Source organism: Leopardus geoffroyi, chromosome X, assembly GCF_018350155.1.
Source record: "Leopardus geoffroyi isolate Oge1 chromosome X, O.geoffroyi_Oge1_pat1.0, whole genome shotgun sequence".
Classification (NCBI taxonomy): Eukaryota; Metazoa; Chordata; class Mammalia; order Carnivora; family Felidae; genus Leopardus; species Leopardus geoffroyi.
The window spans coordinates 121,988,027-122,004,017 of record NC_059343.1 but is presented as its reverse complement, the minus strand read 5'-3'; the positions used below and the strand labels follow the sequence as shown (position 1 = coordinate 122,004,017).

The window sequence follows — 15,991 nt, the reverse complement described above, 5'->3', positions numbered from 1 at the left end:
GCCGCAGCAACTTCTTACTCAAGATATCTCTGGAGGGAAGGGAAACAAAAGCAAAAATGAACTATTGGGACCTCATCAAAATAAAAATCTTCTGCACGCCAAAGGGAAGAATCAACAAAACTAAAAGGCAACCAACAGAATGGGAGAACGTATTTGCAAATGACATATCCGATAAAGGGTTAGTATCCAAAATCTCTAAAGAACTTATCAAACTCAACACCCAAAAAACACAGAATCCAGCGAAGAACTGGGCAAAAGACGTGAATAGACACTTCTCCAGAGAAGACATCCAGATGGCCAACTGACACATGAAAAGATGCTCAACATCACTCATCATCAGGGAAACACAAATGAAAACCACAATGAGATTCCACCTCACACCTGTCAGAATGGCTAACATGAACAACTCAGGCAACAACAGATATTGGCAAGGATGCAGGGAAAGAGGATCTCTTTTGCATTGTTGGTGGCAATGCAAGCTGGGGCAGCCACTCTGGAAAACAGGATGGAGGTTCCTCAAAAAACTAAAAATAGAACTACTCTATGACCCAGCAACTGCACTACTAGGCATTTATCTAAGGGATACACGTGTACTGTTTCGAAGGGACACATGCACCCCCATGTTTATAGCAGCACTATCAACAATAGCCAAAGTATGGAAAGAGCCCAAATGTCCATTGACAAATGAATGCATAAAGAAGATGTGGTATATATATATATATATGTATATATATATATATATATATATATATATATATATATATATATATATACAATAGAGTATTATGCGGCAATCAAAAAGAATGAAATCTTGCCATTTGCAACTATGTGGATGGAATTAGAGGGTATTATGCTAAGTGAAATTAGTCAGAGAAAGACAAATATCATATGACTTCACTCATATGAGGACTTTAAGAGACAAAACAGCTGAACATAAAGGAAGGGAAGCAAAAATAATATAAAAACAGGGAGGGGGACAACACATAAGAGACTCTTAAATATAGAGAACAAACAGAGAGGTTGTGGAGGGGGGATGGGCTAAATGGGTAAGGGGCATTAAGGAATCTACTCCTGAAATCATTGTTGTACTATATGCTAACTAACTTGGAGGTAAATTAAAAAATAAATTAATTAAAAAGATATATAATTTATTGAACATTACTAATTATGACATGGAAACTTAGTGGAATGAAAGAGTTAAGGCAGTTCCTGAAATAGTTAATCCCATCCTGGGAGCTCATTTATTCAGCATGAGAGCCTCACTGATTTTTTAAAAAATATTTTTTAACATTTATTCATTTTTGAGAGACAGAGACAGAACATGAGTGGGGCAGGGGCAGAGAGAGAGGGAGACACAGAATCCGAAGCAGGCTCCAGCCTCTGAGCTGTCAGCACAGAGCCTGACACAGGGCTAGAACTCACAGACTGTGAGATCATAATCTGAGCTGAAGTTGGATGCTTAACTGACAGAGCCACCCAGGTGCCCCCTCACTAATTATTTGACTAATGTCAACCATGTTATACCTACTCATATATATGCAGGTTTATATTGAAAACAATCATAAGAACATGGTGTATCAATTCATAGGAAGCTCAAAGCTCTCAGATGAATTTTGGCTGCCATGGATTGAATTTCTCTTGAAATTCACCCTCACTGACTAGGGTTTGGGGAATTGCTGGTGCTAATCAGTTTAGGGGGAGACAAAGGAAGGATTTCTCTAATTTATTGTATTAAAATAAACTTTCAATTGGAAGTAAGTGTTCATGTAAATTGGTGTCATGTACAAGCCTAGGCATTAGCATTCCATTAACTGTTAGTTGTAGTTTTGTTGTCTTACGGTGGAATTGTTCAATTCAGGAAGGGGATAAAGAGTTAAAATGTACGAATGGCAAAACAAGCCCTCTTCATATGTGAGTGATGCTTGGATGGAGGCAGAAGATACTAGCAGCAGTTTGTCCTTGCCCTGTATGAATTAATGGTTGAGATGTGAGTCACAAGGGAAGTAAGACTGTCCCCAAACAAGGTAACTGAGGGGACTCCCAGGGAGGGGAATGTGGAAGGCATTATGAGATAGGATATTCTTAATCTTTTCATAAAATCCATCAGAACAATTGGACAGTCCATTAAAACTTGGCATGTTACCAGCCACATCTAGACATCCAGAGAGTATACTGCCATCAGTCACAAAGGACATTCTGTCCTAGACACTCTAAGCCGACACCATGTAGCAATGGTAGTGTGTCAATGGGATCATGGCACAAGTTCTGTCTTGTGGCAGTCATGAGGGTTTCTGTGCACCGTATCCTCGATGTTACCAGAACTGTAACAGGAGACACACAGAGTTCATTTTATCAGGTCTCTTCATTGTATGGCAGGAGATATTGGCAAGCTGTCTTACCCAAAGATGCACAACAAACCTCCTGTTCTTAGTCTGATGATCTTCCTACTATAAGAAATAACTTATTTTGATTCTTGCTTGTGTTCCTTAAACATACCTCATAAGGCATTTAAACTGTATGTTTAATATATACAAGGAAAATCAATACAGAAGGAAAATCATTGCCATCACAGTGGCCATATAATAGCACTTTTCTTAGGCTGCTGTGGTGGTCATATCCAAAAGAATAGTAGCTTTATTAAGGAGACCAATTATCTTGACTCATTGTGTGCCAACACCCTTCTACCAAACACATTCTTTCCTGTTTATGTCACACCACCTGAGAGGTCTTGAAATATAAGTCCAGCAAAAGAGAAATGTCAAGTTCTATTGCCAGTTGCTTCTAATCTGGATCATATCAAAGGTTGCATAATATTGCCCACATGTTCAGCATACTCCCAGGGGAAAGAATAATAAGTGCTGTCTGAAGGACATTTTGTTTCTTGAACATATTCCTTTTATGCCAATAGCTGTGGTGGGCTGGTGGGCTCCAGGGCTAAACGCATAGACCCACAATGATTTCTTATTGGCAGACAAGTTGCTATTACTTTCCTTGCATGCTCTTTTCCATTCCCAAATGGTCTCCCTTTTGGGCCTCCCATGATTACCCCCATCCCTTTCTCTCCCCACTCCCTGCACCCCCCCCAGCCTTGAAAGCTATCTGTTGTATTACACAAGTCTGCAGTGTTACAGCAGTTTGGACCCAGCTCCCAGACAGATACTTTGATTCGGGAGATACTTGTCAGAACGCAGACTCAGCTTATCTCCATTTGGGATGAATGAATTACAGGAGCAAGTCTTCTGTTCTTTTGCCAAGTTCACAGTCCATAAGCACAGAATGCTTTCAAGCATGTGTTGACTGGAGATGTATGTTATATGTTGTGATTCATAGAGGCATCCTTCCTTCCTTGTAACACCTCATTTGTCAAACTTTGGTAGGAAATGAGCTATTTTACATATGTGAGTTATTCAGGTAGGATGTTACTCTTTAAGTACTAAAGCTTGACTTATTTTAGTTTCTCTCCTTTTTAAATGTGTGTGTGTGTATATATATATATATATATATATATATATATATATATAATTTTTTAATGTTTATTTTTGACAGAGAGAGAGACAGAGCATGAGTGGGGGAGGGGCAGAGAGAGAGGGAGACATAGCATCTGAAGTAGGCTCCAGGCTCTGAGCTGTCAGCACAGAGCCTGACACAGGGCTAGAACTCACAGACCGTGAGATCATGACCTGAGCCGAAGTCAGATGCTCAACTGACTGAGCCACCCAGGTGCCCTTATTTATATATTTTTGAGAGAGAGAGAGAGAGAACAAGCTGGGGAGGGTCAGAGAGAGAGGGAGAGAGAATCCCAAGCAGGCTCCACATTGTTAGTGCAGAGCCTGATGCAGGGCTCGAGTCCACGAACCATGTGATCGTGACTTGAGCCCAAATCAAGAGTCAGATGCTTAACCGACTGAGCCATCCAGGCACCCCTATTTTAGTCTCTTTTATGGACAGGTTGCTTAAATGAATTGTATACTCCTCTGACTTATACACTGAATAGAATAGACCATACTGATCCTGTTGTTAAAGCTTAAGGGTGAATATGAGCATCAGTGATTTAATTGTGTCCTGAGACAGTGCTTTCCAAAGGAACTATTAAGGGGTGTGAGACAACTCCCTATTCTCAGTGGCCCCAGCTTGTCATACTAGAGTATGTAAATTCTGGTTCCTGCTTTGGGAAATTATCCATGTTGCTTTCATTCCTCGGAGCTTCCAGTTGCAAGAATCTCTTCTTTCCTCGTTGGCTACATGGCCCCCCGACATTTCCCCCTCCCCCTCCCAACTACACCGTGTCCATCTTCCAGTTTCCTGCAGCTGATATTCTGTTCACTGGGAAACCACAACCAAGCATGTTAGAATTGTGCATGCAGGAAGAGGGAATGAACAGATTCTGTAAGGTTGCAGAGAGCACTAATAAGAAGGAAGCGTGGGAACAGAAACATCTGAAATTTGACACATCCCATTTGAATGCTCAAGGTTTCTTTTTGTCTCCTTCCCAATTCTAGGCTGTGTTGTAGAGAAGTGTTGTTTACATTGTTTATTATGGCAGGGCTCTAGGATTCTGCTGAGGTGCCAGAGGCACGAGAGGTGTGTGTGTATGTGTAGGGGGACGGTTGCAGTGTTATGGTTGTGGCTTATTGCAGAGGGAGGCCATTGATCACACTCTGTGTCCATTCTAACCAGAGCAGTATCCCTTTACATATTTTGCACATTGAAGGTAAGATTCATCAACAGACATACAGATGATAAAAAAACAAAACAAAACAAAACAAAAGCAACAATTACAAAAATAAAACAATTTATGTTCCTTGAAAAAGGGGGGGGGCACCTGGGTGGCTCAGTTGGTTAAGCATCTGACTCTTGGTTTGGGCTCATGATCTCGTGGTTTTGTGAGTTCAAGCCCCACATGGGGCCCTGTGCTGACAGTGAGGAGCCTGCTTCCTCTCTCTCTCTCTCTCTCTCTCTCTCTCTCTCCCTCTCTCCCTCTCTCTGCACATCCCCCACTCACATGATCTCTCTCAAAAATAAACATAAAGAAAAAAGATAAATTGGTATAACTAATGTGGTAGTATAATTAGGTAAATAAATGCTCAGTTACACTCTCCTAGAGCATGCTTTATAACCTGCTGTTATTATGGGTTGGAAAGGCATTTAGCATTTTCTAGGTATTAGGATGTCATCTAGTCCAAAGAGTTTAACTCAGTTTTGAGGATAAATAACACAACATTTAAAAATTGCAAGTACCAGGACACCTGGGTGGCTCAGTCGGTTAAGCGTCCACCTCTTGGTTTTGGCTCAGGTCATGATCTCATGGCTTTGTGAGTTTGAGCCCCACATTGGGCTCTGCAGTGACAGTGTGGAGCGTGCTTAGGATCTTGTTTCTCTCTCTCTCTCTCTCTCTTTCTCTCTTCCCATCCCCTACTCATGCTGTCTCTGAATCTTTAAAAAAAATTAACTTAAAAATAAATTGCAAGTACCATTTTACCTAAACTGTACATTTCTTTTTCTTATCTGAGTTGAACAGTGGAGCATGTAAAAGTCCAATAGAAACAGTGAAGTCCAATAGAAATGTAATGTTAACTAAGGTATGGAATTTAAGATTTTCTAATGGCCATGTCAGAAAGTAAAAATAAATAGGCAAAAATAATTCTAATAATTTTAATATTTTATTTAACGCAGTATATCCAAAATATCTTAATTTTAACATATAATCAATGTAAAAAATCATACTGCTTTAGTTTTTAACTTCAAATTACTTAAAATGATGTAAAATTAAAGATGCAATTCCTCATTCACACTAGCCACGTTCTGCCACATGTGTCTAGTGACTACTATATTAAATAGTATGATTTTAGAACATTTTGATACATTTAAAATGTTCAACAAAGATTGGCTGGCCCTTTCATAGGAAGAGCTTAAAGCAAAATCTCATTAATTTGGGCTCCACTAGTTTGGAAATATGATAATTTTATCAGAGTTCAGCTGAAGTTTACAGTCTGATTGCTCTGTGGAGAAAGGTTTGACTTGGCACATTCACCATATAAATCAGATCACAGAAGGCATGCTTAATCCACTTAAGAGTATTAAGCATTTTTGGGGACTTTAGCACATTTATGAATGCAAAAATATTCTGTTATGCATAGCAGAGTGTCCTATATTCATTAAAAGGCATAACAGGGTAACGTTTCCTTTGTGATACTTTGTAAGCAGTTAGTTATTATTACACTGTTTTTGAAGGATTTGTATAAGTCAGATTTCCTTTAAAGTTGTCCAAAAGTGTGATTTGTTAATATTTCAGTTAATTGTTACTTAAATAAAACTTCACAAATATAGTCTATGTCAGCTTAAATGTAACAGTAACATGGTGCTTTGTTTTGCGGTGATACTGTCTCCCAGGGCAGTGAAGTTAAAATGAGACAAGGTGCTTCATAACTTATAAAATATCTCATGCATGTTATTCACTCAATCAGTAAGGAGTTCTTTACTGGCTTTTATAAGCCAAACTTTGTGGTAGATAGTAGGGATATAGCTGGGAACCAGATGGCCACACATGACCCCAGCCCTCAGGAGCTTACAAGCTGGTGGGGAGATACAGGAAAATAAATAGGGAATTAACGTAGAGGGTGGTAAGCAATATGATAGGCGAAACTCCAGTTGCTAAGAAAACATATAGGAGAGCCATATAACTCAGACTAGTTGGATAGGATAGTCAGGGAAGCCTTCCTGGAAGAAATGACATCTAGGCTGAAACCTGCAAGTTAATTTGGAGTTAGCCAGGTGAAGGAGTGCACTGAATGCCTCAGAAAGAGGAAGCAGCATGCACAAAACCTAAGAGGTGAGAAGGAGAACATGAAGTTCTCTTGGAACGGAAAGTAGTTCTGTGCTACTGCAGTAGGGAGTCCAGATGAAAGAAGGAACCATGGTGAAGGTGGGAAGGCCAGTAGGAACCGGATCATAAAGGACCTAAGGAAGTTTGACTTTGTTTGTTCATCTGTTTGTTGGTTTGTTGGTTTATGGATTTATTTACCGGTTTATTATTTTAAAGTTTTTATTTAAATTCTAGTTAGTTAAATACAGTGTCATATTAGTTTCATGTGTACAATATAGTGTTTCAACACTTCCATATGACATCTGGTACTCATCACGAGTGCGTTCCTTAATCCCCATCACCTATTTCTCCTTTATCCCCTCTACCTCCCCTCTGGTAACCATCAGTTTGTTCTCTACACTTAAGAGCTTGCTTCTTGGTTTCTCTGTCTTCTTTCCCCTTTGTTTATGTTTGTTTTGTTTGTTAAATTCCACATAGGAGTGAAATCATGGTATTTGTCTTTTTCTGACTGACTTATTTCACTTAGCATAATATTCTCTAGTTCCATCACGTCATTGCAAACGACAAGATTTCATTCTTTTTGATGGCTGAATAATGTCCAGTGTGTGTGTGTGTGTGTGTGTGTGTGTATAATGTATGTATTGTATATATATATTGTATGTATGTATATACATGTATGTATGTATGCATGTGTGTGTACACACACACACACACACACACACACACACACACACCACTTCTGTGATGGATACTTGTGCTGCTTCCATATTTTGGCTTTTGTAAATAATGCTGCTAAAAACATATAGGCCTATGTATTCCTTTGAGTTAATGTTTTTGTATTCTTTGGGTAAATATCCAGTAGTGTGATTACTGGATCATAAGGTAGTTCTATATTGAACACTTTGAGGAACCTGCATACTGTTTTCCAGAGTGGCTGCACCAGTTTGCATTCCCATCAACAGTGCACAAGGGTTCCTTTTTTTCCACATCCTCATCAGTACTTGTTGTTTCTTACATTGTTGATGTTAGCCATTCTTACAGGTGTGACGTGATATCTCATTGTAGGGTTGATTTGCATTTCCCTGATGATGAGTGATGTTGAGCATGTTTTCAAGTGTCTGTTGGCCATCTGGATGTCTTCTTTGGAGAAATGTCTTTTCATGTCTTCTGCCCATTTTTAATTGGATTATTTGATTTTTGGGGTGTTAAGTTTTATAACTTATTTATATATTTTGAATAAAAGTGAAAACATAATGGTCCAAAACCTCTGGGATGCAGATAAAGTGGTTCTAAGAGGGAAATTTATAGCAATACAGGCCTATCTCAAAAAGCAAGAAAAATCTCAAATAACCTAATCTTGCACCTAAAGGAGCTAGAAAAAGAACAATTAAGAAAACCTAAAACAAGCAGAAGGAAGGAGATAATAAAGATTAGAGTAGAAATAAATGATATAGAAACTAAAAAAGCCATAGAACAGACCTATGAAACCAGGAACTGGTTCTTTGAAAAAAATCAATAAAATTGGTAAACCTTTAGCTAGACTTATCAAGAAAAAAAGAGAGAGGACTCAGATAAATAAAATTACAAATGAGAGAGGAGATATAACAACAAAACACCACAGAAATAAATCATAAGAGAATATTATGAAAAACTATATGCCAACAAATTGTGCAACCTGGAAGAAATGGATAAATTCCTAGAAACATATAAACTACCAAACCTGAAAAAGGAAGAAATAGAAAATTTGAACAGACCAATAACCAGCAAAGAAATTGAGTCAGTAATCAAAACCTCCCAATAGCTTCTCCCACAATACTTCGTGCTTTTCCTTTCCAACTGGGGCCTTGCAGAATTGCTCCTGCAAAGAAGGACAGCGAGGAGGGCTATTCTGCCATCGACAAGGTAATGACCAGGGAATATACAATCAACATTCACAACTGCATCCGTGGAATGGGTTTCAAGAAGCATGCCCCGTGGGCACTCAAAGAACTGGAAATTTCCCATTAAGGAGATGGGAACTACAGATGTACACATTGATACCAGACTCAACAAAGCTGTCTGGGCCAAAGGAATAAAGAATGTTTCATACTGTATTCATGTGCAGTTGTCCAGAAAATGTATCAATAATGAAGATGCACCAAACAAGCTCTATACGTTGGTTACCTATGTACTTGTGACAACTTAAAAAAAATCTACAGATAGTTAAAGTGGATGAAAAGTACCCACTGATTTTCAAATAAAGGTATAAAAATGCCCTCCCCAAACCTCCCGACAAACAAAAGTTCAGGACCAGATGGCTTTACAGGGAAATTCTGTATAACATTTAAGGAAGAATTAATACTTATTATTCTTAAACTATTTCAAAAAATAGAGGAAAGGAAACTTCCAAATTCATTCTATGAAACAGCATTACCATGATACCAAAGCCAGGTAAAGACACCACTAAAAAAGAGAACTACAGGCCCGTATCCCTGATGAACATAGATGCAAAAATCCTTGATAAAATACTAGCAAACCGAATCCAACAATACATTTAAAAAACTCATTCACCACGATCAGGTGGAATTTATTCCTGGGTTACAAGGGTGGTTCACTAATCACAAATCAATCAATGTCATATATCACATCGATAAGAAAAAGGATAAGAACCATATGATCATTTCAACAGATACAGAAAAAGCATTTGACAAAGTACAACATCCATTCATGATAAAAATCCTCAACAAAGTAGGTTGTGAGGGAACATACCTCAACATAATAAAGGCCACATATGAAAAACCCACTGTTACCATCATCCTCAATGGGGAAAAACTGTGAGCCTTTCTCCTAAGGTCAGGAATCAGACAGGATGTCCAATCTCACCACTTTTATTCAACACAGTACTGGAAGTCCTGGCCAAAGCAATCAGACAACAAAAAGAAAGAAAAGGCATCCAAATCAGTAAGGAAGAAGTAAAACTTTCACTATTTGCACACATGACATGATACTATATATAGAAAACCTGGAAGGCTCCACCAAAAAACTGCTAGAACTGATAAATGAATTCAGTAAACTTGCAGGATGCAAAATCAGTGTGCAGAAACCTGTTGCACTTCTACACACCAATAATGAAGCCTCAGAAAGAGAAATTAAGGAATCAATCCCATTTACAATTGCACCAATAAACATGAGATATCTAGGAACATACTTAACCAAAGAGGTGAAAGACCTGTACTCTGAAAACTATAAAACACCGATGAAAGACACTGAAGATGTGAAAGACACAAAGAAATGGAAAGACATTCCATGCTCATGGATTGGAAGAACAAATATTGTCAAAATGTCTATACTACCCAAGGCAATCTACACATTAATGCAATCCCTGTCAAAATACCAACAGCACTTTTCACAGAACTAGGACAAACAATCCTAAAATTTGTATGGAACCATAAAAGACCCCAAATAGCCAAAGCAACCTCGAAAAAAGAAAGCAAAGCTGGAGGCATCACAATTCCAGACTTCAAGTTATATTACAAAGGTGTAGTAATCAACACAGTATGGTAGTGGCACAAAAGTAGCCACACAGATCATTGGAGCAGAATAGAAAACCCAGAAATGAACACAATTTTGTATAGTCAATTAATCTTTGACAAAGCAGAAAAGAATATCCAATGGGAAAAAGACTATCTCTTCAGCAAATGCTGTTGGGAAAACTGGACAGCAACATTCCAAAGAATGGAACTGGACCACTTTCTTACACTATAAAAAAAATAAATTCAAAATGGATTAAAGACCTAAATGTGAGACCTAAAACCATTAAAATCCTAGAAGAGCACACAGGCAATAACTTCTTTTTCATTGGATGGAGCAACTTCTTTTAAGATATGCTTCCTGAGGCAATGGAAACAAAAGCAAAAATATTCGGACTACATCAAAATGAAAACCTTCTGCACAGCAAAGGAAACAACCAACAAAACTACAAGGTAACCTATGGAATGAGAGAAATTATTTGCAAATGACATCCGATAAAGAGGAAGTTGGGCTTTATTTTATCCCCAGGACAATGAGTGATCATCCCAATATTTTATGCAGGGGGCTTTCATGATCTGGTTGCATTTTGGAATGAACACTTCAGTGACTTCAAGGTTAAGGGGCTGTGGAAGGGTGAGAATGGAAGCATTGAAATCAGTGAGGCCTTGGCTGGAGACACTGGGGGCTTGAACCAAGGGACTGAAGGGAGGGGGTCAGAATTTAATAGGTATTTATGGAGGTAAAAATAATAAAACTTAGTGTTTGATGAGATGTAAGGGGAGAGGGATACGGAGGAGTGACTTGGAAAACTGGGTAAATGGTGGTAACTGCCATTCATTAAAATACAGAAAAGTGCAGGTGGAGCAGGTTTTAGAGAGGGTGATGAGAGCATGAGGTCACTTGTGGACGTTCTGCAGCTGGTGTCCCATGGGCAGGCTCCAAGTGTGTATGTCCTGCAGTTGGTTGGATTTCTGTGTAACTAGAGTCTGCTGAGATACACTGGCCTTTGAAATTCAAATGGAAATGATTCAAACCACATTCCACATGCAGTGGGAGCTCTACATCCTTCCCTAAGTCTCCGTAGATTCTTGAGGGGGTGATTAATGTTTTTCCTCCTTGCCTCTAGACCTCAATTCTTGCCTCTGCTGAGTTGGTTCAGTTGATGGATCATTTTTCTGCCCTGGTTTCGTGCCACATTACCCCAGCTGTTGAACTCAGCTACTTCGCCTTAATTTTCACAAAGCCCAGACCAAAAACTCAATCACACAAGGCCATTGTATATGCAGCAGGTTTGACTCAGTGATTTGTAGAGATGCAAGGGGGTTCGGTGGCAGCAATGCAGAGCAATTTTAAAATGAATAACTGTCATCCTTGTTCTTGAGAAGCCCTGGGCCAACCTGTCAACCTCAGTGGCAGCCTCCTCCTAAATTGCTTTGACCTCTCTAGTTTGTCTCTCTCAGTGCCTCCTAGCAATGGAAACAAACAAACAAACACAAGTAAAACAAAACCAAGCCTCCTATTTTATTATGCAAAATTTCTTTATAGTTGCTTTCTTCAAGCCATATTTGAACACCCAAAGATTCATAATGTCTTCTGCTAACAGTGGTCTGTATCTTCTGAGTTCTCCCCAATCGTCCCTCCTCTCTTCCTCCAGCCACCACATCTCTGTATGGAGAAGAAGGGGTATGAGTTATTTCACCACTGATAAGAATAGTACTCCCTAGAAGAGAAATGGCCACAGCTCGTTTTTATTTTAAATATTCATTTGTTTCCCTTCGTTATATAACTCTGGCTCTTGACAGTGGGCTGGAGGTAGGGGTTTGACAGTCAACAACAGAGAGCTTCTATTTGAAGCAGTACAAGTAGATGTGAGCACCCATCGAGAACGTGTAAAATGAGAAGAGCAGGTGGCCTAGGACGAAAACCTGTGATCCAAAGACATTTAAGCCTTAAATTCTAAGGGAGCTACAGAAGAAAAGGGCCATCCAAGTGAATTAAGGAGGGTCAAGAACCAGGAAGAAAAGCAGCAGAGTGTTTTGTCATGAGTACCAAGGCAGGGAGGTGCTATGTCTTCTTAGAAAGGAGGTGAAATCTGGATTTGTGTGTCTTTGTAACCTAGGGCCTGTCAGAGTGCCTGGGCTGTAACAAAAGCTCGAGGAATATTTGTTGAATTGAAACAGGCAACTTGCTAATCTGACTTCTACTTTCTCATAGTTGACCCAGACGCTTTCTCAATTATTTTCCATATATTTTCAACATATTCCTCATACCCTCATCACATGACTTAGCTTGAGGTCCTTTGACAGTGTTTCCTCAACATCTTTTTTCTCATGCTTACAGCTTAAATTTGTCTCTATGGGTGCCCTCTCTACCTCAACATTTTGTCTCTCTTTCCATTGTGTTTTAGAGAAGATGATGTTTTTTTTTTTTTTCCCCTTTTGCCAGGGCTTAACTATACTGCTTACCAACTGTTCCCTTCAGGGGAACTCTGATTTGTGATAATGAGAAGCTCTAGTGAGCAACTAGCCTAGATTAAGAAAAATTATGAACTCCATTATCATTAAACACCATTTGATAAACAGTAACTTTGCAAACATTGCCTCCAGGGTAGTGGTGCTAGTAAGGGGAGAGAAATATGAAAAAGGCTCATGGTGCGGAAAAAAATGGGAACTCTGGTCCACGTAACTTCTTTACTTCCTTTCTACTGGAAACTTCTGGAGAGAGGACTATACTCAGTTCTAGTTCTTCACAACTCACTTGTACTTAACCCCTTGTAGACTGACTTCCTGTGTTGCCAGAACTGCGGTCCACAGGATTTGGCTTACCAAGTGAATGGATTTTCCTTCAGACCTTATCCACCTCATCTGATTTGCAATATTGGATACTGTCAGCTTCTTTTTTCCTTCCTTTGATACACTAAAACTCCATTCAATAGCTTCTCATCTCTTTTCTCCCCTTTCTTATGGAAGCTCATCATTTTCTAATGTCCTTTCTAACTGGAGACTGCCTTTTGAATTAATTCCAGGCCTGCACTTTGAACTGTCTGCTGAACATCTAAATTTGAACAGTAATTCGAAACTACATATCTAAAAACAGATATTTTACTTGATTGGATCCTGGTTTAAAAACCAACTATAAAAGACATTATTTGTAAAATCAGGTACATTTGGATATGAACTAACTCCGATATTAGGGAATTACTAAATTTCAAGGTGTGATAGTAGTATTGTGGATTTATAAGAAAACAACCTTATTCTTAGGAGATGCATGCTGAAGTATTGAGTAAATAGTCATGATATCTGCAACATACTTTTAAATAGTTGAGAAAAGATATACATACACACAAACATGCATAGAGACAGGAAGCAAATATAACACAATGGTAAAATTGTGGAATCTAGATAGTTGCTATAGAGAGGTGCTCATTGTACCATTGTGTGACTTTTTTTGGTATGTTTAAAAAATTTAATAATAATTAATTGGGCAAAATGTTTATAATCTCTTCACTGGTCCCACACCAGCTTTTCCTTCCTGATTTGCCAATAGGACCATAGTCTTCAGTGTAGTGGGCACCTATAAATTTCTCGCCTAGCACACTTTTCCAGAAACTACTTCTCTCAGCCCTTTACATGGCTGCGCAGTGACATTCTGTGTTGCGTGGCCCAAAGCACCTGACCAAATCTTCAATAAATCCATTCTCTTGGATTTTTGGATTTGGGACTTAGAGGGCCTCTTAATGGCTGAAGCTACAAGATGTAAAACATCTACAAGATGTAAAATATAGGAACATTGGTTGCTAGGTTTTCTGCCATATGAAAAAATAGAGTTTGCAGTGAGAGATGACAATAGATGAGCAAAGAAGGCCAGAGGCAGGGAATAGAGAGGGTCCTGTTGATACCTTTAATGACCTCTTCTCTGTGGGCCATAAAATTCTTAATTGAGAACATTCAATCTCCATGGTTGCAGAGGTATCCGGTATATGGTAAATTCAGAGCAAATTCTGTTAAATAGAGGATAATCTTCTTATGTTTTCATATTTAATTTTGTAAATATTTTCATCCAGACTTTTTCACAGGTACTGACTTTTTATCTCTTCTCAGAGATGCTTTCTTAAGCAAATATTTTATAAGACAAAACTTGTTAAGTAAGTTGTCTGAATTTATGATATTTTGGGAATTCTTTGCCAATTTTAAATGGTACAAGATCATAGGCCTTCTAGGTTTCATTCCATTATGGTACATAATGTATATTTATCCAATTAAAAAAGGAATTCCTTGAAAATAACTCTTCTTACAAATAAGAATAATCCAAAACCCAGTTATAGAATTTAAAAATCAAAATTTTCTCACCATATGCCCTGCCATTGTTTGATTTGTTTCAGTCTCTTCCTTGCTTTTGTGGAAATATATTTTAGTATCTTTTGCAGACTTCATTTTCAGTAAACAGAATTCACGAAAAGCTTCAAAAGGTAAAGTTTTTATCAGTCCCTTTAAAGACTCAGATAAAATTTTTAGATGATTTTGAACAAAATTCAACCAAACTCTAGATAACTAATTTATAAGAAAGTTCAATTTGTAGAGGATACTTAGGTTGATTTAAAATGTAGTTCTTTAAAGGCTCAAAAATGTCTAAAATGTAATAGATGAAGGTGTTCAAAATGAAAAAGCACATACCAATATAGTGGAGTAACTTTTGGTGTTACAGTTGGCTTCTTGATGAAAATGCTATAGTTGACTTGTATAACTGTGTATATGTAAAACTATTTATACATTTTGAGAAGTACAGCTTCTAGTTCAACTGGAAGACATCTGATTCCTTTGGGTGTACATATGAATGATGTGTGTACCACAAATAAATCAGAGTACATTTTATCCTCCATAGGTTTCTTTTTGAATTAGTGAAAACCACGTTTTTACAGTGACATTGTGCCTTGTGTATTGCCACTCAAAAACAAATATTTTATGTTCAATCTTGAAACTTCTTATGGAATTTACAAATTCACAATGAAGTCAGATATTTCACCAGAATCACCTTCTATATCTTTAATGTGATTCTGTGAATTGAATGAAAGAAATCAAATAATTATTGGATATTCTATTTGAAGCATTTGGTGGCCCAGATACAACTAGCATCTTTTAACTCTTTGTGAAGTTTTTCTGCTAATGGAACCGATATATTAACAGCTGTACTTTCCCTCAAAGTATTAGGAAATTTGGAATGGAAAATGATTTATATGAATTAAGAGCAGTCATTGGATCGAAATGAAAATTACATTTCACAGTGTTATGTAAGTCTACCTTCTGCAGCTGCACGTTTTCTTTGGGCAGATTCTTCTTAAAATAACTACTCATTTTTGAAGGAGATGCTGATGCTTCTTCAGCATATTTGTGTCTTCTGGTTGTCATTGTGGGCACAGTGATATCACTTTGGCTCCCATGGTGGAGAGTAAATGCTGTCAAGCATTTTGTGCAAGTTTCCCATTCATCATCAGTTTTTTGGAGAAATAGAAATTTGGTACTTAATTTTTCATTAAATATGCACTTTGATATTTTGAGTTTATTGATTCCCAGAAGGATTCTTGCAAAATAAAAAAAAGCATTGCCAAACAATATTACACCATACAATAAATAACAGATTCACTGTAGCAGGAGCAATCAG

General features: G+C 38.0%; 1 pseudogene; it reads left to right on the top strand.

Moving 5' to 3' along the window:
• The window catches only part of LOC123594472, a 40,481-nt pseudogene extending 31,418 nt beyond the window's left edge, over positions 1-9,063 (top strand).
• The last annotated feature ends 6,928 nt before the right edge of the window (positions 9,064-15,991 follow it).